The 25,613-nt window shown below is 41.3% G+C and overlaps 1 protein-coding gene and 1 long non-coding RNA gene across 6 annotated transcripts in view; one reads left to right on the plus strand and one right to left on the minus strand.

The window, feature by feature from the left end:
* Positions 1-25,613, plus strand: part of FRMD4A (FERM domain containing 4A) — a 741,134-nt gene that overhangs the window by 244,876 nt on the left and 470,645 nt on the right. The gene's annotated exons all lie outside the window — the stretch shown is intronic.
* On the minus strand, positions 8,966-22,342 carry LOC144313824 (uncharacterized). Its single transcript, XR_013379441.1, has 2 exons — positions 22,185-22,342; positions 8,966-14,184 (listed from the first exon to the last, which is right to left on the minus strand). It is a non-coding gene; the product is annotated as an uncharacterized LOC144313824 (long non-coding RNA).

The following is a 25,613-nucleotide window of genomic DNA, read 5'->3' on the forward strand; positions in this document are numbered from 1 at the left end:
GCAGACTCTTTTTCCAAATAATGTACCCTTAGTTTCAGGTGTTCAACGTAGTGATCAACAATTCTATATATTATACTATACTCACCATGATAAGGGTAGTTACCATCTGTCACTATACAACATTATTACAATATTATTGACTATATTATCTATGCTATACTTTCCATCCTGTGACTTATTTTATAACTGGAAATTTGTGCCTCTTAATCCCCTTCACCTATGTCACTCATATCCCTGACCCAGTGCTCTGGGAACTACTAGTTTATTTTCTGTATTTATTATTCTGTTTCTGTTGTTTGTTTATTTTGTTTTTTAGATTCCACATATATGTGAAATCATAAAATATTTGTCTTTTTCTGTCTGATTTATTTCACTTAGTATAATACCCTCTAGGTCCATCCATATTGTCACAAATGGCAAGATACCATTCTTTTTTTATGGCTAGGTAATATTCCATTGTGTGTGTGGAATATAGTAGTATATCGTGAAATATGGGAATGTAATACTTCCAGCTTTGTTCTTTTCTCTCAAGATTATTTTGGTTATTCAGGGTTTTTTGTGGTTCTTTGCAAATTTTTGCATTATTCGTTCCAGTTCTGTAAAAAACAGTACCAGTATTTTAATAGAGATTGTTTTACAGTAGATTGCTTTGGATGGTATGGATATTTTAACAATATTCATTCTCCCAGTCCATGATCATGATATATTTTTCCATTTGTTTGTATCATCTTCAGTTTCTTTCCTCAATATTTTATAGTTTTCAGAGTACAGGTCTTTCAGAGTACAGGTCTTTCTCCTTGGTTAAATATATTCCTAGGTGGTTTATTCTTTTTGATGCAATTGTAAATGAGATTGTTTTCTTAATTTCTCCTTCTGTTACTTTGTTCTTGTATATAGAAATACAACAGATTTCTGTGCATTACTTTTGCATCCTGCAACTTTACTGAATTCTTTATTAGTTCTAATAGTTTTTGGTGGAGAATTTAGTTTTCTATATATGGTAACATGTCATCTGCAAGTAGTGTTATTTTTACTTTTTCTTACCAATTTGCATGCCTTTTCTTCCTTCCTTCCTTCCTTCCTTCCTTCCTTCCTTCCTTCCTTCCTTCCTTCCTTCCTTCCTTCCTTCCTTCCTTCCTTCCTTCCTTCCCCTTCTCCATCCCCTTCCATTCCCTTCCCTTCCACTCTTCTGTTTCTTCCTTTCCCTCCCTCCCTCCCTCCTTCCCTCCCTCTCTCTCTCCCTCCCTCCTTTCCTTCCTTCCTTGTCTGATACTTCTGGCTGGGACTTCTAGTACCACATTGAATAAAAGTGGAAAGAGTGGACACCCTTGTCTTATTCCTGGTCAAGGATGATGTTAGCTGTGGGTTTGTCATATATGGCCTATATTATGTTGAGCTGTGTTCCCTCTAAACTCAATTTGTTCAGACTTTTTTTTTTATCATGAATGGATGTTGAATCTTGTCAAATGCTTTTTCTGCATTTATTGAGATGATCACATGGTTTTTAGCCTTCATTTTGTTAATGTGGTGCATCACTGATTGATTTGCAGATATTGAACCATCATTCTATCTCTGGAATAAATCCCACTTGGACATGGTAAATGATCCCTTTATTGTTTTTTGAATTTTGTTTACTAATATGTTGTTGAGGTTTCTTGTGGTGTCTTTGTCTGGTTTTGGTATCAGGGTAAACCTGACCTTGTAGAATGACTTTAAAAGCTTTCCATCCTCTTCTATTTTGGGGGATAATTTGAGGTGAATAGGTATTAACTCTTCTTTAAATGTTTGGCAGAATTCACCTATGAATTCATCTAGCCCTAGACTTTTGTTCATTAGGAGTTTTTTGATTAGGAGTTCAATTTTGTTACCAGTAATTGATCTGTTCAGATTTTCTACTTCTTCCTAATTCAGTTTTGGAAGATTTTATGTTTCTAGAAATTTGCCCAATTCTTCTAGTTGTCTAATTTGTATATAGCTTTTATAGTATTCTCTTATAATCTTTTATATTTCTGTGGTGTCAGTTGGCACTTCTTTTCTTTCATTTCTGATTTTATTTGTTTATTTGAGTCCTCTTTCTTTTTTTCTTTGATGAGTCTGGCTAAAGGCTTATCAATTTTGGTTACCTTTTCAAAGAACTAGCTATTGGTTTCATCGATCTTTCCTATTGCCTTTTTAACTATATCTTACTTATTTCTGCTCTAATCTTTATTATTTCCTTTCTTCTACTGACTTTAGGCTTTGTTTCTTCTTTCCTTAGTTACTTTAGGTAGAAGATGAGATTGTTTATTTGAGACTTTTCTTGTTTCTTGAAGTAGGTCTATATCACTATAACTTCCCCTCTTAGAACTGTTTTTCTCACATCCCAGAGATTTTGGACCATTATGTTTTCATTTGTCTGCATGTATTCTTTTTATTTCTTCTTTGATTTCTTTATTGGCTCATTGATTGTTTAGTAGCATGCTGTTTAGCATCCATATCTTTATGATCTTCTATTTTTTCTTGTATTTCTATATTCTGTCAATATATTATATAATAATAATTACTAATATACTATTAGTATAACATGTATTATATAATACTTATATATATAATCCAACTCTTACTGATATCTTTATGATCACGTAATGTCATTTGTCTCATGTTACATTCTTTGTGGTTGTTTTTTTTTTTTTTAAGATTTTACTTATTTATTCATGAGAGAAACAGAGAGGCAGAGATATCAGGAGGAAGCAGGCTCCATGCAGGGAGCCTGATGTGGGACTCCATCCCAGGACCCTGGGATCATGACCAGAGCCAAAGGCAGACAATCACTGAGCCACCCAGGTGCCTCACATGCTTTGTTTTAAAGTCTATTTTGTCTGATACAACAAGAATTGCTGCTTCAGCTTTTTTTTTTTTTTTTTTTTTTTTTTTTTTTTTTTTTTTTTGCTTCCTTTTGCATGGAATATCTTTTACATCCCTTCGCTTTCAGTCTGTGTGTGTCATTAGGTCTCCTATAAGCAGCATATAGATGGGTCTTGTTCTTTTAATCCATTCAGTCACTCTGTGTCTTTTGATTGGTATATGTAGACCATTTACATTTAAAGTAATTATCCATAGGTATGTACTTATTGCTCTTCTGTTAACTGTTTTCTGGTTGTTTGTGTAGTTCTCTGATCCCTTTTTCTTCTCCTGCTCTCTTTCTCTGTGATTGATGACTCTTTACTGTTATGCTTGGATCAAATAATTTACCTTTAATGTAATTACCTGTGAGGTTGCAAACTGAGCACTTTGTGCTTATACAAGAAGTGCCTCCTTCCTCACTTCTTCTCCTATTACCACCCATTCACTGAACTTCCATGAAAGAATCACCCCCTCCAGAGTATCAAGAGATTCCTGTTAAATATTGAAGACTTCAGGACAGGGAAGGTGGGGGAAATGCAACTTGTTGGTACCCATTACTTCTCACTGTCTCACCGACATGGATCTTCCAAGGATCTGGGAACAGAGGACAGGACAGAAGAATATGGATAAAAAGAAGCCAGAGTCCCAACCTATGCCTTTTCTGGGTAGGACATGCTACCACATCAGAGACAAGTATTGTTATAGGAAAACATAAACTAATAATATTAAACATAAAAAATTTATTAGGTCCTTACTATGCCCTGGGATTTCTTTTTTCTTTTCTTTTCTTTTTTTTAAGATTTTATTTATTTATTCATGAGAGACAGATAGAGAGAGGCAGAGACATAGGTAGAGGGAGAAGCAGGCTCCATGCAGGGAGCCCAATGTGGGACTCCATCCTGGGACCCCAGGATCATGCCATGGGCCGAAGGCAGGTGCTAAACCGCTGAACCACCCAAGGATCCCAAGCCCTGGGATATCTTATAAGCACTTAATCCTTATCACAATCCTTTAATGTAGGTGGTATTATTATCCCCATTTAATACATAAAGAAACAGGCACAGAGAGATTAAGTAACTTGCACAAGGTCACACAGTCCCAACTAGTAAAAGCAGAATCAAAGTCCAGGAGGTCTGAGTTTAGAGCCCCTGCTCTTACTCAGACTAACAAGTAGTAACTTTAGTAAAAATTACACAGCTCAGCCAGAAGAGCCCCTCCTCTACTACTATCCCTGTATACAACTTATAAGCCTGGGATCTGAACATTTAGTCCATTTGCCACTATGTTCATCCATGCTGTTCTTCATCTTGCATTCAGTAAAGTCCTACTATGGAAGTATGGACACAAAAGATACAAGTAATTTATAATGATCTCCCATATATGAAGGGATGTCCCCATGGAAATAAATAACTTTGCTTTCTGCAGCCTTACTGAGCAGTGGAGAGGAGGATGTCCCAGTGCATCTCCTCCCTGAATGGGAAGAAGTAGAACCCATAGACTGACATTCCACATGGTTTTTCAGCTAAAAAATTGTTCATGTGGCCTCATATATTAAGTCATTTGTTTTTGCATCATTTTTGTTTCCTTTAAGAAGATCTTAAATTTTTACCATTGAGGGCTGGTAGGTTATATGTTGGCATCCCTACTTCTAAAGTGAGAGCCTGAGGCCACAGGTGGTGATTGACTATAGTCACAGGGCCATTCCCTGCAGATGGCCCAGAATCACCTGCCCTATGATGAGGTGGGGGAGAGTGGGGTTCAGCCTCTAGTGTAGGCATTGGCTATGGGAGCAGACGCCCATGCTCCTGGTCATGTCACAGGGTTCTAAGGTCCTCTGCTAGGCTTCCTAGTTCCTTGATATGGGGGGGAGGGTCTGGGGCTCCTGGAGAAGGTGCTGCAGCAGAGGGTGGGACAGTCAAGCCAGTGGCTCTTTTCCATCTACCCTGGGAGGACTTAGTGTTTTAACATCAAGTTGGCAGTTTCCCTGTGTTCTGAGCCTTGGTTTCCTACGTGTAAAAGGAATATTCTGGATTCAGGGATGATTAAGGGTTGTTCTGGCCTCCACATTCCCAGACTGTAGGCCCGGTGGTCCCACTGGGAAGACAGAGACCAGGGTGGGAGAAGTGGGAGAGACAACTGAGGGGGTCACAGAGACACCTTCTTTACCTTCTTTGTCCCCCAGACAGGATGTATCAGAACGAGCTGTAGGCTGTGAGGCCGTTGGGATTAACTAGCACCCTCATAGTAGATAGAATGAGAATGAATGAGTGTGAATATGAAAGGGCATGTGGGAGGGTCTGTGAGCATGTTAATGCAATTCCCTATTATGGAGGTGACATTCTTCATCAGAGACCCAGGGTAGCCAAGAGCCATGGGTGGCCCAATCACATTTTATTCCTTCAGTAGCTATGACCAGAACCCTTACCTGTGACCTCTCCAATGCAGCAAGTTGTGTGTAAACAAGCATTTTATTTTATTACAGGGAGGTTCAGAATATCTTCCTCAGATTACAAAAGTAATATATGCTCATTTTGAACACTGAAAATGCAAACAGTGTAAATAAAAAAGGAAGCAAATAAAAACCACTAGTAGTCTCATTGTCTACTGATACTTTGTGTATTACTAACTTCTCTCTCTCTCTCTTTCGCATGTGTGTAAATGTGAATGTGTGTGTATGTGCGTTTTGTCACATATGATGACAATAGCTAACACATACAGCTCTCCTGCCAGTGTTAAACACTGTGCTAGAATTTATAGGACTGGTTCATTGAAACCTTACAGAAAAACCTAAAGTGGGTGGAGGGGTATCATAATTAACAGAATTTATGGGTAAATCTCATATACAGGTTTAGGTTTATATTATGCTTTTGACACTTAACATAATAACATGAACAGCTTTCATGATATTAAGTATTTATTGAAAGCATGATCTTTGGGGCACCTGGGTGGCTCAGTTGGTTAAGCATCTGCCTTCTGCTCAGGTCATGATCTCAGGGTCTTGGGATTGAGCCCCACATTAGGCTCCCTGCTCAGCGAGGAGCCTGCTTCTCCCTCTGCCTCCCCCTCCTTCCCCTCCTCATGTTCTCTCTCTCAAATAAATAAATAAATAAATAATTAATCTTAAAAATAAAAAAAGAAAGCATGGTCTTTAATGGTTGCATAACATTCCTAAGTGTAAATATATTGTTCATAAAGCCATGTCTCTCTTGGATATTTCTGGTCCCTTCTCCAGCTTTCAGCATTTATAAATAACACCGTGATGAACATCCCTGTACATAAATCTTCCTGGGATGTCCGATTGGTTCTTTAGTTCCCCAAAAATAGATGTATCAGGTCAAAGGTCATGAGTGATTTTAAAGCCATTGATTGCTCTGGATGAAGTTGCTTCCTAGAAATATTGGACCATTTTGGATTCCTATCAGTGCAGCATGAGTCTGTTGATTGTAACCTCCACTGTTTTATGCAATTAAAAAAAAGTTTTATTTCCTCTTTTAAAGATTGGGTTTAAAATAGCTTTTTAATATGAAACATTTGGGCTTACAAATAAGAGAGAGCAAAGAGAAATAGGGGTTACAGGGAGCAACCAAGCATACAGTTGTTGAATATATATTAAAATACAAAACACAGGCCTCTGGTATTGAGGAGACAGCTGCAATCTTTCTTTTTTTTTAAAACATAAGTGATAGATTCTTCTTTTAATTTTTTCCCCTAATTTAAGTGCTGGCCGGTTGTCAGTTTGTTGCTGGGATGGGAAGAAAAAATGTGAACTTTCATGTTGAGAAGGTTATGAGAACTCGTGTGTTTATGTATGAGTCTGTTAGGTCATCCTGAATATTTAGCCTTGAGAATAATCAAACAACCAGCCAATTTCTGGGCTTCTGTTAGCAGTAGCTGGACATGCCGTACATCAAATGGAGAAGCAGAGTGATCACTGACACATGGGCTGGCCTTTGGGAAAACCAGCCAAGAGTCAGCTTTTATCTGTCTGAAGCCACTCCCTCCTGATAATACTGAAAGACATGGCAAGAAATAAGAGTTTCAAGAAATGACAAGTTCTGGGGTTAGTCATTTGCATTGTTAATAATCGCACAGTGGATTCAAGCAATCCAGACTAGACCAGAAGTGACACCCTGCTGTTCCCCAGGGAACAGCCCTGGAGGCTGGTGGCCCCCCAAACTCACTCTTTACCCTTACTCTATTTATCCTTGGCATTACCTTTGTTGCATTTCAAAGACTGGAAGTGTGAACCCTCCAACCACTAAGCATTAGCTGGTGCTTATTTTTTTTTAATAATAAATTTATTTTTTATTGGTGTTCAATTTGCCAACATACAGAATAACACCCAGTGCTCATCCCGTCAAGTGCCCCCCTCAGTGCCCGTCACCCATTCACCCCCACCCCCTGCCCTCCTCCCCTTCCACCACCCCTAGTTCGTTTCCCAGAGTTAGGAGTCTTCATGTTCTGTCTCCCTTTCTGATATTTCCTACCCATTTCTTCTCCCTTCCCTTCTATTCCTTTCACTATTATTTATATTCCCCAAATGAATGAGACCATATAATGTTTGTCCTTCTCCGATTGACTTATTTCACTCAGCATAATACCCTCCAGTTCCATCCACGTTGAAGCAAATGGTGGGTATTCGTTGTTTCTAATGGCTGAGGAATATTCCATTGTATACATAGACCACATCTTCTTTATCCATTCATCTTTCGATGGACACCGAGGCTCCTTCCACAGTTTGGCTATTGTGGCCATTGCTGCTATAAACAGCGGGGTGCAGGTGTCCTGGCGTTTCATTGCATCTGAATCTTTGGGGTAAATCCCCAACAGTGCAATTGCTGGGTCATAGGGCAGGTCTAGCCGGTGCTTATGCCAGGGATGTAGGCTCTTTCCAGTTGAGACACTTGCCTATGTTACATGTCTGGGGTTGGAATTGGCTCATGTGATTATCTCAGGATCTGCAGCTGCAAGCTGGAGACTCGAAAAGCCAGTGGGATAATTCAGTCCGAGTGCAAAGGCCTGAAACCAGAGGAGCTAATGGTGTAACTCCCTGTTCAAGGGAGGAGAGAGTGAGAGAAGATGTCCCAGCTCATTCAGGAGGCAGGGTGAATTCTTCTTTCCTCCACCTTTTGTTCTCTTCAGGCCCTCAATGGATTGGATGAAGCCCACTGACTTTGGGGAGGATCACCTGCTTTACTGGCTTCACCAATTCGAATGCCAATCTCATTTGGAAACACCCTCGCAGACACACCCAGAAATAATGTTTAGTCAGGGCGCCCCATGGTCTAGCCAGGAATGACACAATTAGCCATCACAGGGATTGTGGGAAGCTGCTTTGAAGATTAGGAAGAAAAATTTCTTTTTGCATCCCACATGAAGCAGAGGCCTCATAGCCTGCAAGACTGAACACAGTTTCTGAATAACCTGAGTCACCCAAGCCCTGAGGAATTCCTGGCATCTGATCCCGCCATCCATAGGAATATCAGCAGCCCTGGGTAGAGCAGATGCTCAGAGTGTCAGAGAGCTCATAGGATCATAGGAATAGAAATAATTGCATTCTGGAAATGGAGCCCTATCATCCTTTCATTTCCTAAAGAACTTTCCTCAGTGATGGAAATGTTGTCTGGATGCTGGCCAGTCCAGTAGCCACGAGTCACACGTGGCTGTCGAGTACTTGAAATGGGCTGGTGCATCTGAGCAATTGGATCTTTACATTTATTTTATCCTGATTAATATATGTTTGTTTGTTTTTAGAGAGGGCATGAGCGAGGGGTGAGGAGAAGCAGAGGGAGAGAAAGAATCCCAGGCATGCTTGACACTAGGTGTGGAGCCCAACACAGGGCTCGATATCACGACCATGAGATAATGACCTGAGCCAAAATCAAGAGTTGATCACTTAACCAACAGAGCCCCCACCGGCCCCTATCCTAATTAATGTAAATGGTCACCTATGGCTGTTGGCTGCCGCATTGGGTAGCAGGGAGGTTACAGATGATAAAAAGCTTTTTAGTTTTATGGCTAACAATGTTGAAAGCCCAACTCCTGGTTTAGAAGGTTTGCAATTTATACAGCCTCACAGAAGTAAGGTGTTACTGTTTATTCAAAAAAGAAGGAGTGAGCAGAACTTTAGTAGGACAGAGGCAGAGGCGCCTCAGGGGTGGAGAGAGAGTCATGAATTTGTTTGAAATGCGGCCGAGTCTGCGTCACTGTCTGTGCTTTGCTGGGGCATTTATTCCCTTCCTTCCTGGTTAAAGCAGTTATTTTGGTGGTTCAGTGCTTTCGTGTTCAATAGACTTGATTTTTCACACAGCTGGGTTATCTCGGGCATGAAAGCTCTCTGCTTAATCTTCTCGATTTCTCCCTGTTCATCCCAGCTCCACAGATGTGAGCGTGACGTTTTCATCTTTCTCTCCAGGCGCTGATCAAGTATGACAGCTTCTATGATGTGCCCACATAGAAAAATAAAAAATGAAACCTTATGAAGAAAAAAAGAAGGCGCTGCAAAAGGAACCCAAGGGCCCCAAATGGGTTTTCTCTTTTTCCTGGGTGAAATGGGGCCTCGTTCACTCATTTTACAGGTGGGGAGAAGGGGTGAACCCTGACTCTGGCAGCTCACCTTGACAGAAGATTGTTTAGCCTGCATAGTTTCCACTCTTCCAAAGAGCCTCATTCTCCTAATTAATCATTATTTCTGGATGGACTTAGTGACATTTTTAAAGGAGCCTCCCTTTCTTCTTTCCAGTAATTTCTCAAAGTAAAGGCACCTGGTTGAATGAGAAAGTTGGCTATCCAAAGTACAACACTAATTTCCCATTGCCTAGAAAGACCTCTTCCATCCGCTACTCCTCCCTGTAAATGCATAAACGGAAGAAAGGGGAAAATGGCAAAGATTTCTAATAAAGTTTGAACAGAGCCAAATGGCAAGATGACACACAAGGCATGTGACGTCTGTGGGAAGCACTTAACTGATTCAAAACCCAAACAGGACTGTAAGGAAATGGAAGTAAATTAGCAGAGTTAATATCTGTTCTGTGTGTGATCAGTGGCAGAAGCCATTTGGCAGTGTTATTGTTGATTAATAACATCACTGCCTACTTTCTAGGATCTAGATGCTTTCCAGAATCTACTATTATTTTGAGTCAGATGTTCATTGGATGCCCCCTGCCATGTGTGTGATAGCACAAGTTAGAAACACCCAGTCAGGGATCCCTGGGTGGTGCAGCGGTTTGGCACCTGCCTTTGGCCCAGGGCGCAATCCTGGAGACCCGGGATCGAATCCCACATCGGGCTCCCGGTGCATGGAGCCTGCTTCTCCCTCTGCCTGTGTCTCTGCCTCTCTCACTCTCTCTCTCTCTCTCTCTGTGACCATCATAAATAAATTAAAAAAAAATGTAAGAAACACAGTCATGAGCCACATGGTGACTATTCAGTCAGAACCAGGTGCTTGGGGTGAGGACAGCCATCATTGTATAGACACCTCAGAGCAACTTTCCTGTCTTCAGTATCCCCAGGGCATCACCACTTCCTGCTTCTTGGCCAAAGTCAGTCCTGGCACAGACAGGACGCTGCTGCACACTGGTTGCACACTCCCGTCCACCATTGCCTTGCAGTACACCATTGACTTGGTTTCCAAAATCCAATGGCTCTCTGTGGATTTCTTTCTTTCTTTTTTTTCCCCCAAAGATTTTATTTATTTATTTATTCATGAGAGACACAGAGTGGCAGAGACATGGGCAGAGGAAGAAGCAGGCTCCCTGTGGGGACTTGGTCCCAGAACCCTTGGGATCACACCCTGAGCCGAAGACAGATGCTCAACCACTGAGCCATCTATGTGTCCCATCTGTGGATTTCAAAAACATGGAAGTCCTCCTACATGGAGTGGTTAGTGTGAGGTGTCAGGGAGCAAGCCTACTGCAATAATGCCACATGGCACCTGTATAGAGAGACTCACAGCTGCAGCGAGGTCTTGACCAGGAGCACCCTCATTTCTCAGGGTGGCTCCAGTATCATCTGCAGAGCAGAGCAGCAGTTTCCTCGGTTTGGTTAGGAGCTTTTGTCTCTCAGACCACGCTTTTTGTTGGACATAATGAAAAGTAGATTCAAAGATCATGGAAACAAAAGGTAATTGAAGGGGCAGGCAACACGAGGATAACTCAAACAGGACTGTCACTTTCTGAGACGAGATGATTTCATCCACCCAGCCAACGCCAAAGGCATACTCAGAATTGTTTGCCATCCTCCCAAGAAGAAAATGCACTTTTTATACATCAGAAGGTGTATCAGTCCAGGTCCAGTTAGGGGATGGAGCCCATGCCAGTTATTTGAACAGTGAGAACTTGGCATAAAGAATCATTAATTGGGTGACTTGGAGGGCAACGAGGGGGAAACAAAGAGATCAAAGAGGTGGCCGTTGCAGGACACAGTTACCGTTCCTGGGATAGGGGAGCCAAGGGACAAGCTGGGACCATCAGTCTGAGAAGCCTGGAGGCATGGAGCTGAAACTCTGAAGAGGGGACCCTGGGTGCTAGCAGGAAGGAGGGGTCTGTGGGCTTGGACCTTCATCTCTAAGGAGGAGGCATTGGTGTCTTTGAGCCCATCATCATAAGGCTCATTCTGTCGCTGCTGGAAAACCTGCAAAGTGGATTCAGCTGCTGCTGTTGCTGGACCCTAATGCTCTGGCAGGTGGAGGCAGCTGGACTGCAGGGATGTAGACAGAACAAGAGGCAGACAGGAAGAAAGGAGCCCCGCTACCTCTCCAGGTTTGCAGCTTTTTTCTGATTTCCCAGGTGCGCAGAGCCTCAGAGAGAAGCGGAGGGTCTTGCTGACCTGGATAGCTGCCCAGGCAGCAGGAGAAAGTATCTGGAAGGGTAGATTTGAAACTGAGAAATGAGAGATTAATTACTGGCATGATGAACCATACAGATCATATTGAAAGTTCTGTGGAGGTGTCTGAGAGGTGATTACATTGCAGACTGGGCAGCACTGTGCGATTCCCTTCCACTCAGAATGCCCGCGAAATCTCTTTCCGTCCACCAGTCTCTTCTCCCTGGACCCCTTCTAGAGCTGCCTCCTCCTTTTTAAAATGAACAACACTGTGTTAACTGCTCTAATCTTGCACCCCTTCACCATTGCCCTGCCAATAAAAATGATCATTCTCTCCTCTAGAAGGTGGGAAGGGTTTACACAATATAGGTTTTTGTTTTTTTTTTTGGTCAAAAATACCTTTTGGGGAATATTTTTTCTTCACATCAGGAAAAAATTAAAAAATGAAAGGTGAAGATTGAAATTAAAATGGCAATAAGAGTAAATTAAAACAAATGAGAATACAAGAATAGAGAAATGTGTAACTAATAAGCAAATTAGTGAAATAAGCCAGACAAAGACAAATACTACATGATGTCATTTATATGTGGAACCAAAAAAGAAAAACACATATGAGTCAAACCCATAGAAACAGAGTAGAAAAGTGGTTGTCAGGGGGTGGCGGGAATAGTGGTAAAAGGGGACCGAATCTCAGCTTTAAGATGAATAAGGTCTGGGGGCACCTGGGTGGCTCAGTCACTTAAGCTTCCGACTCTTGATTTTAGCTCAAGTCTTGATCTCAGGGTTGTGAGATGGAGTCCCGCATCTGGCTCCACACTTAGTGGAGCCTGCTTCTCTCCCTCTCACTCCGCCCCTCCCCGTGCACTGAGTCTCTCTCTCTCTCCCTTTCTCTCTCTCTCTCTCTCTGTCTCTCTCAAATCAATCAATAAACCTTTTTTAAAAATGATAAATAAGGTCTGAAGAGCCCATGTAAAGCAGGATGACTGTTGTTGATAAGACTCGGTTATATCACTGAGATTTGCTAAGAGAGTAAAACTTAAATGTTCTCACCAAAAATAAGTTAGATGATTAAAAACCTAATACATATTAGCGTTCACATAAAACAACAGGGATAATGAAAGAATACTAACTAGCACTTATTAGGCATTTAAAGAATGAATGACGGGCCATGTACTAAGTGCTTCCAGGGCAGGGTTTCATTTACATTTCCCGCAGGCCCGTAAGGCAGGCACTCTTAGACCTCAGATTTCATGAGGTTAGAAACTGAACATCCTCACCACTCATAAAATCATGGAGCTGGAATTTAAGTTCAGTTAGATCTGTCTAGATGCAGAGCCCACGTTTTGTAGGAAACTCCAGGATAGCGTACAGCAGAAAGAGGGAAGAAACATATTAATCAGTGCCTGTAATGTCAGTAAGATCCCAAAGTAATGATGAGTTACTGACTTGTCCAACAAAATGTACCTGTGCTAAGATAAAATGATGGCAAAATCAGAGAAGAAGGGTATGGGGGAAATGGGAGGAAACAAAATCACAAAAATCAAGGATGTGGGGAATTTACAAAGTCCCCTGTGAAACTGGCTTGCTCCCCAGAAGCCTCACTGTCCTTGTCATCGAGTCCCCTGATCACTAAGAGCCTTGAGCATCTCCTCTTCCCTTTGGCTGGATCTTAATGAACCTGTGTGGGCCCCTCCGTCAGGCCTTGCTCTCATCTGGTCTGACAAAGAGAACTTTCCAAGCAGCCATGGCGCATCAGAGGTCCGGGTAGGCCTGGTTTGACTTTCGCCCGTCCCACTGCCTCGTAGTGATGGCATGGCAGTGCCTCAGCATCCCAGACCTCATCAGCTTTCAGCTCCCAGCGAGGCCACCTGACATTAATGCCCACATCTCCCTCACCCCAAGACTCCATGCTCATCTGGTCCCGGCAGAGATCCGCTCTTGGAGGAATCCCAAGGAAAAGGATCTTCCACATGTCCAGGTAGCCACTCTCCACTGGTACCTGCTGCTTCCTCTTACACTCTGAGGAGTACTTGGAAGGTCTGGTGACCCCAGGAAGCTCTGCAGGCACATTTCCTACAAGGATGTATTTTGCTGGACTGAGAGTGAGTATCAGGAAGCAACCGCGATGGCATATTGTGTGTCTTACAGACTCCAGATTCACCAAGGAGCCAGAGTAGAAATATCAGGAAACAAGTTTGAGCTGGCACAGCATGTGCTGGGTAGTGAAAAAGGCCTTTTCTCTTTGAGATGGTTTGGGGCTCCTTGTTTCCCAAGGCTCACATACATGATCCGCTCATTTTCCAGGGTTAGTAAGCCGTAGACACTCAGGCATTAGCAGGAAGTTGGCATTTGAGGCAGCGAAGTTTACATGTATTACAAATAACTTCAATGCAGTATCATGGTCCTAGACAGGTATGGGCCCTGGGGGGTACCACTAACTTTGTCTGTCGTACTCAACATCACTTGCTCCTTCTCTCACTGCAAAAAAATAAAATAAAATAAATAAAATATAAAAATAAAGCAATATCATGGCATAAAGATAATAGTAGTCATAATAAAAAAAAATAATAGTGTAAACCTTGCCATAACTAGGGTGACCATGTATCCTACTTGCCCTGAATAATTTCGGTTTATTTTTTGCTCCATTATTATAGTGTCTTCTTTCACCCTTAAAAGTCATCATAACACAACAGCCATAACACAGTAACTCCCAGTTTGTCGATCGTGTAAAATATGAAGTTCCTTATCTGTGAGGATAATGAATTCAACATGTGAGCAACCAGACAGCAGGGAGTTTCTTAGCTGGACTTCCTGTCCCAGTCTTGATATGGCACCACCTGGTGGCAGCTTTCTGAGCTGACTTAAATATCCATAGGGACTATTCTGGGTGTTGTGATGGGCTGAGACATTAATGACACTAGTAACAATGCTAGGATCTCCCAACTGGTTGGTTTCCGATTCATGGAGACTGGGCTGGCAAACTCCTGGGGTTGCATCACCCCACCCTAGGCAGAGTTGTCTGACTTTGCTGCCTGGCCTTGGTGCCCGTTCTACATCATCCCTCCCCTGGACAAGAATGTTGTCCACTCCATTTAGGGAACTAAGGCTGGACACAGAGGATGGAAGGGAATTGCCTACCACTTTATCTGAATTCAAGTTATCATTGTTAGCACCAGTAAGCTAATAGTTAACAGTAATAGTTAACATTTATTGAGAAATTTCTTTGGGTCAGCAACTTACATTAAGAAAGGCATGTCTAATTAAACATCAAATAAAGATAAATAGAAGTACACTATAGACTCTGCTGTGATGCATACTTTCCAACCCCCCTGAGGTCGACGTCTCTCCATATCTATGATGTACTTACAAGATACTATTTTGTTTTGTGCTTGATTTTTTTTGTCCTTTTATAAAAATAGAGCCTTCAGATTTTGATTTAAATTGAATTTTAGGCTTTGATTTGAAACTCTCATGGTTGTCATACGCCCCAAAGTTATTTGATAATGGGCACATTTTAATGTTTTACAACCTATCTGGAACTGGTGAAGCTTGAGCTGTTGGGTTCATGGCTGAAGGGCAGACTCTGGGATCAGTCCTTGGAAGGGAAGTCATAGTTTGAATAGATCAAGTTTGAGTTGATGTGAATTCCTGGTTTCAGTTGACCCCAGTATCCCAAGTTTCTACTGATGAGATTGTCATATTTCCCTTAGGCATGTGCATGTGCCTCTATGTGTGTGTGCGTGCACAGTTGTTGACATGCTGGCAGGCTTTCTTTTTTCCTAGAGAGGGAGTGTGTGTGTGCACATGTGGTGAGGAGAGGGGTGGAGGGAGAGGGAGATAGAGAATTCTAAGCAAGCCCCACACCTAGCACAGAGCCCTACACAGGACTTAAGACCCTGAGATCATGACCTGAGCCCACATCAAGAGTCTGATGCTCAACCGACTGAGCCACCCAGTCACCCCTTTGCTGGAAGTCTTTTCACATTAGAATCAGAATATGTTTCTGCAGTTCCTGGCCTTTTTGACTGACTTGCCTTCCTTGGGAAAGTCTTCATTGAATCTCTGCCTTTACTGACCTCTCACACAAAGCTAATAGACAAAAAAACTGCTCTCTGAATATGTGGAATGAAAAATTTCAATGTTGCAAAGTGGCAAAGAACGACTTGGTTCAGGTTCTTAGTTTGTTTTGTACAGTGTAGGCACAAGAAACCAGGACAGAGCAGACAATCTCCACCTTCCTCTGTGTAACTTCTTCTGGGCTGTACACATGGTGGAGGATGCACCTCATTCAAGGAGTTGCTACTTTTATGTTTATAATTGGATACACCCTCAGAAAAGGAGCCAGTTTCACTCTGGTCCTTTCAGTAGTGAATATTACCACTGCTGTCGCTGGCATTTGTGCAATGGATTGGACCCAGCTTGACTCTGCCTATAAGAGGGGACACCTGGAGTTCTCGCAGCAAGATGAGTCAGACTTGATGTGCAAAACTGAGCAAGTTTATTTATTATCTGAGGAGAGAACAGAATAAATGGAGAACCTTGGGGAAATAATTTTTACAGGTAGGTTCCAATCTATAACTGCAGCTCTGAGTCCCTCTGCTATTTCCTGATGGTAACTGATTTTTCATGCAAGGAATCACAGGGGAGGCATTTTGCTTTTGTGAGAAAGATTTACTATCTGATGCAGATAGGCTTCTCTCCTAGGTATGTTTTTCTTTTTAAATTTCACTAAAATGCTGGGCCAGATTTTAGAGATTTGGTTTCCTGTTCTTGCTCCATTTCTAATTTACTAGATTATAATAGGCAATATCCTTAACCCCTCTGGGCTCTTCAGCCCAAGCAAAAATAAAAATTAGGACATCTAGCCTACATAAAAAGGAATGTCAAGGGAGTATGTTAGATTATTTTCGATATAAAGAAGTAAATAACGGATACTACTAATAATAATTCTCATTGTTCTTTTTAAACCTGTCCTGAGAATAAGAATCATTATCTCACTTTTAAGGAAAGAAGGAAAAATATAAGTGATCAGAGAGATGATTGTGTCATGATATGACCAATCTAAAGTGGAATGGGGGCATTCCTCTGCAAAACCAGATGTGGTTCATCATTTTCATGGAACAGTATCTGCAAGATCAGATGAGGCATTTTTCAAAGGACATTTAAAATATAAATAGAACAATGTTTGCTGAGAATAAAAAGAAGCTTTTAAATTTTGTTTAAGGAGAGGAGAGAGGGGATCATGAAATACAGGGTTTCAGAAATGTCATCCTCTTGACATGTCAGAAATTAAAAGTTCCTAAAAATAAGATCGCTCCTAGTTTGTTTTTGTTTTTGTTTTTTACCATCCCTCCCACATTGCCCAGTCCAGCTGTGTTAGAAGAGAAAGAGCTCAGTATGTGCTTGACGAAGAATGAAGGAGGGTATAGACAGATAGATTACTGAAGAAGCAATGAATATTATGACATCATCTCTGTGCTTTATTGTTTGTTTGTTTTTGTCCTAGAATTTCGTGGTAGGGAATCTGGAAAATGGAAATAAATATAAAAATGAAGAAAAACAATCACAGAGGATCCCATTGTAAATATTTTGGCATACTTCCTTCTGTTTTTCAGACACATATGGATGCAGACACATCCACTCACACACACACACACACACACACACACGTGTGTTTGTGTATAAGTCTATAACATCATCTTTATAACTTGACATCATAATATGTAGTTGTGATTAACTGTTGCTGCAATTAATATTCTATCATGAGTACTTTCTCAGATAAAATAGTGTTTATAAGTTGGTTGGGGGGAGCCCGGGTGGCTCAACGGTTTAGTACCGCCTTCAGTCCAGGGTGTGATCCTGGAGACCCGGGATCGAGTCCCATGTTGGGCTCCCTGCATGGAGCCTGCTTCTCCCTCGGCCTGTGTCTCTGCTTCTCTCTCTGTGACTCTCATGAACAAATAAATAAAATATTTAAAAGTAAATAAATAGGCAGCCCCGGTGGCGCAGTGGTTTGGCACCACTGCAGCTGAGGTGTGATCCTGGAGACCCGGGATCGAGTCCCACATCGGGCTCCCTGCATGGGGCCTGCCTCTCCCTCTGCCTGTGTCTCTGCCTCTCTCTCTCTCTCTCTCTGTCTATGAATAAATAAATAAAATCTTTTTAAAATATAAAATAAAATAAAAATAAATAAATAAAATAAAAGTTGGTTGGATGTACCTTGACATAATTGAATATTCTCACAGGTTGGACATTTAAAGTTTCACTATGAAAATAATTCCATAATAATTTCCCTGTATGTCAGTATTTATACCATCTTAGATAACTTCCTCAGGATAATTTCTGTACATCAAAGGGAAGGCCATTCTTAAAGCTTTGATTGACTTTGCCACACATTCACTGACCTCTTGTATTTCTCCTCTTACCTAGTCATGGCGTCTGCCTATGGGTTCTTGTTTTACTAGGGAAGATGAAACTTGTCTTTCCTGTCAGGAAGCACACACAGCTGGTTCTGTCCCCCCAGGCACATGCTGGGGGGACAGAATGGGTCAGAGAGTAGCTTTAGAAATCTACCTAAGATTTCCTAGGGCTCTCATTATTTTCCAGCTAACATGTGGCTATTGGTGCGATTGTCGTGGGAAGTAATTGGGTGGTTCCTCAAAAAGTTAAACATGTAATTACTCTGTGACCCTGCAATTCCACTCCTATATATGCCCCAAAACTTCAAACAGGTATTCAAACAAATACATGTACATGTGTGTTTATAGCAACACTATTGATAGTAGCTAAAAGGCAGAAAACAGCCCACATGTCAACTGCAGATTCAATAAACAGATTATGGTACATACATATAATGGAAATCATTAACAAAAAGGAATAAAGCACTGATGATGCTATAACATGGATGCATTTCAAAAACTTTATGCTACACAAAAGAAGCTAGATGAAAAGCGGTCACATGTTATATGGTCCCATTCATATGAAATGCCACGATAAGTGAATCTTTAGAGACAGAACACCGAACTAGAGAACAGCGGTGGTTCCCCAACATTATGAATGTAATAAATACCACTGAGTTGTTCACATTAAAATGGTTTATTTTATATTATGTGAATTTCACTTCAATAAAAGGAAGAAAATCCAAATGCTAAGGTACAGCATTCTGCACATACCTAAGTGATCATGGATCAGTCTAACAGCAAACGGTGAGGTTGGGGCACTTGGCAGGGATGGAGGTGATGCACAGCGGGTTGAGCAGGAGGATGGGTGAGTGCGAAATGGTAGTAAATGTTCCTTTTCGAATAATGAGAGAGGATGTTTGTGAAGGTCCATCCCCCCCAACACATACACACATGCTCACATGCACACACGTACATACACACACCAATCTTTGCATGACAATAGAGGTCAGGAATCATCCCTGGGCATCAGCAGGCAGCAGCAGATCATTTTACAAAGTGCATGATGAAAGGCTTGAACCTACCTGAGGTCTTTATTTATATTTTTGTACCTTCACCAACATATAGAGCTAGTCATAAAATCTGACTCATAAAAATTCCTTTTTTAAAAAGGAATTAGAGAAAGAATGGTAATTTCCATGGTATGTGTATATCCATTTTACACAGGGTGACTTTCAGATAAGTATGGGACATAGGAAGGAGCGGATATCCATGTGTTCAGTGGTCACAACAGAAACTATCTGGGAAGAAGAACAAAGAGGTCTTGGAAAGGGGCAATACACATCCCTCAGTCTCACCAAACTGAGAAGTGTGCTAGTGGCTTGGTAAGAGGAGGCTGGAGTTGACTGTAGAACTTCACAGCAATATTTCTAAGCAGACATGTTTGTTCAAAAAACTCTAAGTAGGGATCCCTGGGTGGCTCAGCAGTTTAGCGCCTGCCTTCGGCCTAGGGCATGATCCTGGAGTCCCGGGATCAAGTCCCACATCAGGCTCCTGCATGGAGCCTGCTTCTCCCTCTGCCTGTGTCTCTGCCTCTCTTTCTCTCTCTGTCTCTCATGAATAAATAAATAAAATCTTAAACACACACACACACACACACACATAAGGTTATCAGAAAGACAAAAAAAATTATAAAAAAAGAACTCTAAGTAGCAATCTAACTGACTACACCGATGTATCATTTCTTATATGTATATATGCAGATGTATATGTACATGTATGTGTAATTTTTAGTTTATTGCTGATGTGCTATGTTTACGATAATTGATTAAAAAGGCTTCTGTTGCTCATTCCATGGTATTCAGTTTTTTCTATGAATCTTCTTGCCTTTATAGAACCTCAGGTGTTTTTTTTTTTAATTTATTTTTTTTAGAACCTCAGGTTTAAAGAAACACTTGAATTATTATGGAAGTGGCAACCTAAATGCATAGAGATCGAAGTGACAATTTCTGACAAACAGTCCCCACATGCAGTGGTATCTAAGCAAGAACCTCTGTCACTCTTGCCCTGCATAGATTGCCCTTTGAGGTCATACACTCAGTCTTTCACTGTTTGGTCTCTGCTCCTGCATCTCTGATTCTGCCTATTTGGAAAATCCACACCACATTTCCTAGGAGTCATAAAGTCTTCCACCAAGCATTCTTCTCTTTAACTTACTCTCTACATTCTCTGCATTCTTATAGAACTTCTGGTATCTGTTACAGCATCTTGTCTCCAGTGTCATAGACCATCTTTTATTAATTATAGCTTCTAGTTTCTTTCCTACCCAACAGATATGTGAGCTTTCTGAAGACTCACCTGGCTCTGGTTCTGCATGCATTCCTATAGTTCTCCATTCACTCCCTAAGTTGTTACTGCACAGTTGGTATATGATAAGACACTGTCCAGGTTAAAGGGCAAGGTAGGGTGCCAGTTTTGTTTCTTGGGAGTTTAGTGTCTGATTGATAATACAGGGTCGGCAGACCCTAAACATTTAAGCAACAGTATCAGCAAAGACTCTCTCATTGCCTCCATAGCATAGTTATTAATGCAAGACACATCCCTGCATGCGTTATTCTTAATTGACTGATTGACTGATTGATTCCTTATATCAGGATAAACCAAGATAGAGTATGGTTCATTGGTTTATACATGCTAGAAATGTGTTTAAAAATCATCTGAAGCAAGAGCATGTTCTTCACCAGGTCATGATTGCCAGAAATCTTATTCAGACACCAAACACGATTAGCCATGGTTGGCCCAGAGTGGAATTTCTGAACATAGTATTTAACTTGACCTAGATATCGACGAGGACAACAGTGCGGTCCTTGATGTTGGAATCAGCAAATCAGGTTGTTATTTATCTCTTTTTGTGGCATTGCTCTGTGTGCAAATATGTTTAGTTCACATTGCTCTGTACACAATCCTGACAACTGCAGCATATTGGGGGGCGGGGGTGATTATACTAGTAAATAAATAAATCATGCTCTGGAAGATTCTTGTGACCCCTGGAAGAAAGAGTTGACTCAAAAAATGCTTAAACGCTCTTTCTAGGAATTATGCTTTTAAATTCAGTAATGCAGTGGCAGAGATGTCAGTTCCTGGAAATTCACTGATGAAAGTCACACCTTGGTAATGCCATGCTTACCAGTGTGCAGGAACTTATTGTTTAATGCTGTGGAGAGATCGAGAAGGCACTTCTTTGGAGAGGTTTAAAGAGGAGAAGAAAATAAATAACCTTAAGAGATCCTGAAACTCTTGTAAGGAAAGGGGTTCAAAGGAGAATGCTCTTACATAGACCAAAAGCTTTGAAGAGGCTGGTGCCGGATGAACAAAAAGGATGTGAAGGACACTTACCACACAACAGTGTACTACCTTAACAGCTTTCCTTGAGCAGAATTTGTATTTTCTGGCTCTATATTCACAATTTCCCTTTTTCTAGTTTCTAAGCTAACTAGGTTATAAGAGTTGTTATCTCTAACAGCCGATCAATCTCTTTTAACATCTTTCAAACAAGATAAACAACATATTTGTGAGCATGTGTGTGCGTGTAGACACTTACACCCAAAATGAGGAGTATACAGAGTTAAACAAAATCCTGTCAGCAGTTCTCCCAGGGGAAAGTGGAAATGACATACCTATTATTCCAGATCCAGAAAAAGATTTTATACAAAGCCTGGAAAAGTCAGTAAATGGGGATCACCTTGAATGATAAGGGAATGGTGACTTGAGAGATAAAGAATCACCAGGGGAGCAGCTATGCACCTTTGGCTGGGGCTCAGAACTGTTCATTATTAGCAGCTAAGGCTTAAAATGTGATCAGTTAAAACCAGTGGGGATTAAGACCTGGATGATGTGTCGACTGGAGATGTGAAACATACAACTACGGAGAGAGAGTCTGGGGGAAGCAGAGATAGGCAGCCAGTGAGAAAATAATTTTAATTATAGAATAAAGAGAAAATAAGAGGCACGAATTAAGCAACATCTAGGAAATAAGTATATAAAGAGCTGCAATCACTTGTAAGAAGACAGTACACTTACCAGAAGAAGAAGAAAAAAAAAATCCAGCCAGTTGAACTGAAAAATCCCATCTAAATATGAAAGCAGGGAATGTATTCTGAAGCTGGAAATACTCATCAGTGTGTTAAATGTCACACATTCTAAAAATATGAGATAGATTTCAACAGCCCTATAGTTAAAGACTGATGATTGGAATTTTGCTTTTATGATGCCATAGCAATTCAGATGGTTCTGAGGTTTCCATAGCAACAGCCTGATGCTACTTTTTGTTCTGTGTAGTCACATGATGCCTGATGCACTGCTGCATAGGAAGCATAGAGAAGCAGTTGGTGTATTTCCTAATGAGTGACACAGAGACCAGGGGCCTCCACGAAGGACTTCTATTCCTGTTGGTCCTGAGCCTTATAAACAAGAGCCAGCTTATAATAATCTTTTTTCTCCAAGTTGACACTTCTGCTGGGGGTCAGCTTTGCCTTGATGAGCCGCTGCTCTGTGTCAACAGTATTATTGTTCCACGAATTGCATATCCATCTGGATAAAATTCCCTTAAGCGGATGACCCCTTCTACTTGTGCCACCCAATTGTCTTAGAAGTTGCCACCAATATATGAATGGTGGTCATTAGCCATGAACAGTGCACCATTTTCAGCCTATGACGAGCAGCAGACTAGCCTGCAAGAGCCAGAGCATACTATTGTGTCATGAAAGATTAAGCGAGTCACTCTAATGACTTGTACCTCGTTTTTACCATCTATTAAAAGGGAGTAATGACCAGAGTGATGACCCTTTTCTCACTCAAAGGGTAGTATCTATAAAATATTTAGACAAGTTTTGTCAAAAATTTTGGAAGCAGTTGTACATATCCAGAGAATCCCAGCTGCCCTAGGTTTATGTATGAGAAGTATCAAGGGGTACTTGGCTTAACTTAGACTCAAGGAGAGCACCATGAAGCTTGCAAGCACAAGTAAGACAGAAATCTCTCCTGAGCTCTCATTAAATTGGTAGGTGTTTTCTTACTGAGGAAGACTTAGGTTCCCAATACTTTCACCATCACACTCATTAATGAGCATCAGGTTGAGTTAAGAACCACCTAAACTAACCTTGACATTAGCTGTTTTTCAGTGGGAGTCAGAAGTTTATGGGTTCTAGTCCCAAATGATGACAGTAACATTTGTTATCCTGGCTGAATCAATTCACTCTTCTATATTATTTTTTCTTTATATGAGAGGATGTTTATTAAAGAGCAAAAAAATGGAACCTTGTGTAAGAAGGTAGTCAATAAATACTTGTTCACCTTCCTCTTCTTATCTCTTTCTTTATCTAAAATTCTTCCATTTCTGGAATTTTGTTGTGTGGGAGTTAAAAGGTAACCCAGTGATGTAAGATGTAAGCATGTTTGGAGCTAAGGACCACATTCTGGCGATGCTACAGTATCATCATCAGTGTGAAGTATTAAGCTCTTACTGTCTACAGGACACTGTACATATGCATAGTGCATATGCATAGTGACAGCCTGTCTTGAGGGTTACAATAGAGTTGAAGGTTACAAGATAACACCAAAGGTAACCTAAACTAGATATCCAATAGACATTACAGAGAAGAAGTGGGCGGGGTTGCTGAGGGGAAGCTTCCTGCAGGGAGAGGAGTGGATGTGGATTTTGAAGGGGGCACTTAATTTTTATGAAGTAATAGGATGCCTGGGTGGCTCAGTGGTTGGGTGTCTCCCTTTGGCCCAGGGCATGATCCTGGAGACCCAAGATCGAGTCCCACATCAGGCTCCCCGGATAGAGCCTGCTCCTCTCTCTGCCTGTGTCTCTGCCTCTCTATATATCTCTCTCATGAGCAAATAAATAGAAAAAATATTTATGAAGTACTTATGATATTATGGGCAGTGGGCCCTTTGCTTGATCTTATTGAGTAAGGGGGAGATTCTTGATAAGGGAGTAAAAGTGAGAAGGTGGGAATGGTGGCCTCCAAGTGGGAATGATCAAATGAGTTTGGCAGGAGGAGAGTTAAATAGGAGAAAGGATGTCAGATGATTCTGAAAGCCAAATTAAGGAGTTTGGACTTTCCTTTGTATACTAGGGGGCTATTGTACATTTCTTAGTACGGAATGCTGTGTACCCAATTGTACAATTTAAGAAAGAAACACTGGTGAAAGCAACCAAAACACCACTAACAGTCCAGGCCTCAGGTTGCGGGACCTTGGCACAGAAGGAGAGGCAGAAGGCAAGAAAGTGGATAAAGCTGGCCAGAAGAATTGTTACTGTTGATGACAGCATTTGTAAAGTCTGGAGAGGGAGCTCATTTGGGAGAAAGAAGGTGTAAGTTGAGTTTGGGATGTATAAAATTGGAAGGGACTACACACATGTGGGGGTATCCTAGAAAGTATTAGACACAGGAACTCACATTATGAGAAACACACCTCACCTTCCTCATGGGCAACTGGGGAGCCAATAGCCATACAGCGCATGTAGAGAGACTGGCCACCATGGAAATTACCTTCTGCCTCCTTACAGGGTCAGAATCACACCTGGCTTTCATTTTCTGGCCAGTGCCCTAGGGGAGTGTGAGTCATATGTTTTACTTAGTTCCATCTTTCTTTGTTTTATCTTACTTTTTCTCTAGCAAACTATGGACTCAAATAAAAGCCAAATTGTCTATTGCTAAAACCCAAATATGTCATTCAGCAAGTGTTCCTTGACTATTTCCCAGGGCCGGACCCAAGTCCTATCCATCACTTCTGCCCACTACACCTGGCTGGCCTTTTCCCTACGTGCACTGACTATGAGAGGAGGGATGGTTGGATACAGGTCAAAGCAATGTCCATGGAGAGTTTCTAAATCATTGCATCAACATTTATAAGCTCAGCTAAAAAAAAAAATTCCTTTATGTACAAAAGACATATAATAGTATAATGGTGAAAAAGAACATTGTATTCTTTCTGAGGACTTGTGTAATCTTAGGAGATTCACTGACCTCCCTAGGACTCAATTTACTTCTGTGGAAAATAAACTTGATATAGACTTCCACTCCAACATCCTATGCTTTTATAGCATGGAGTTAAGCTTATAATGCCTTTGAGAGGTAGCATATTGTATTTATAGAATATAAGCAGTTTCTTTATTGTAAATTATTCTTTGAGAGCAAAACTTATATCCAGGGCCACTTTGACCAGTTGAAAGGCCACTGCCCCATTTCTAATCCTCTGGCCCCAAATCCTATACTCAACCCGACAGTTGCAGCCTCAGAGGCTGAGTAACCCTCTTCTCTCATAGGAGGCGATGAAGATAATTAAGAAGGAAGAAGATGTGCAGTCTATTCCTATGGGTCACACGTGGGTGACATTGAATAAAAGAGCAGCAGGGTTTTCAGACCATCGTGTTTCCTTTACCTGATCACGTGGGTCCCAGCCCACACCCCTACATAGCCCATCACTCCAGTGACCGTG

This window comes from Canis aureus, chromosome 5 (assembly GCF_053574225.1).
Source record: "Canis aureus isolate CA01 chromosome 5, VMU_Caureus_v.1.0, whole genome shotgun sequence".
Lineage (NCBI taxonomy): Eukaryota > Metazoa > Chordata > Mammalia > Carnivora > Canidae > Canis > Canis aureus.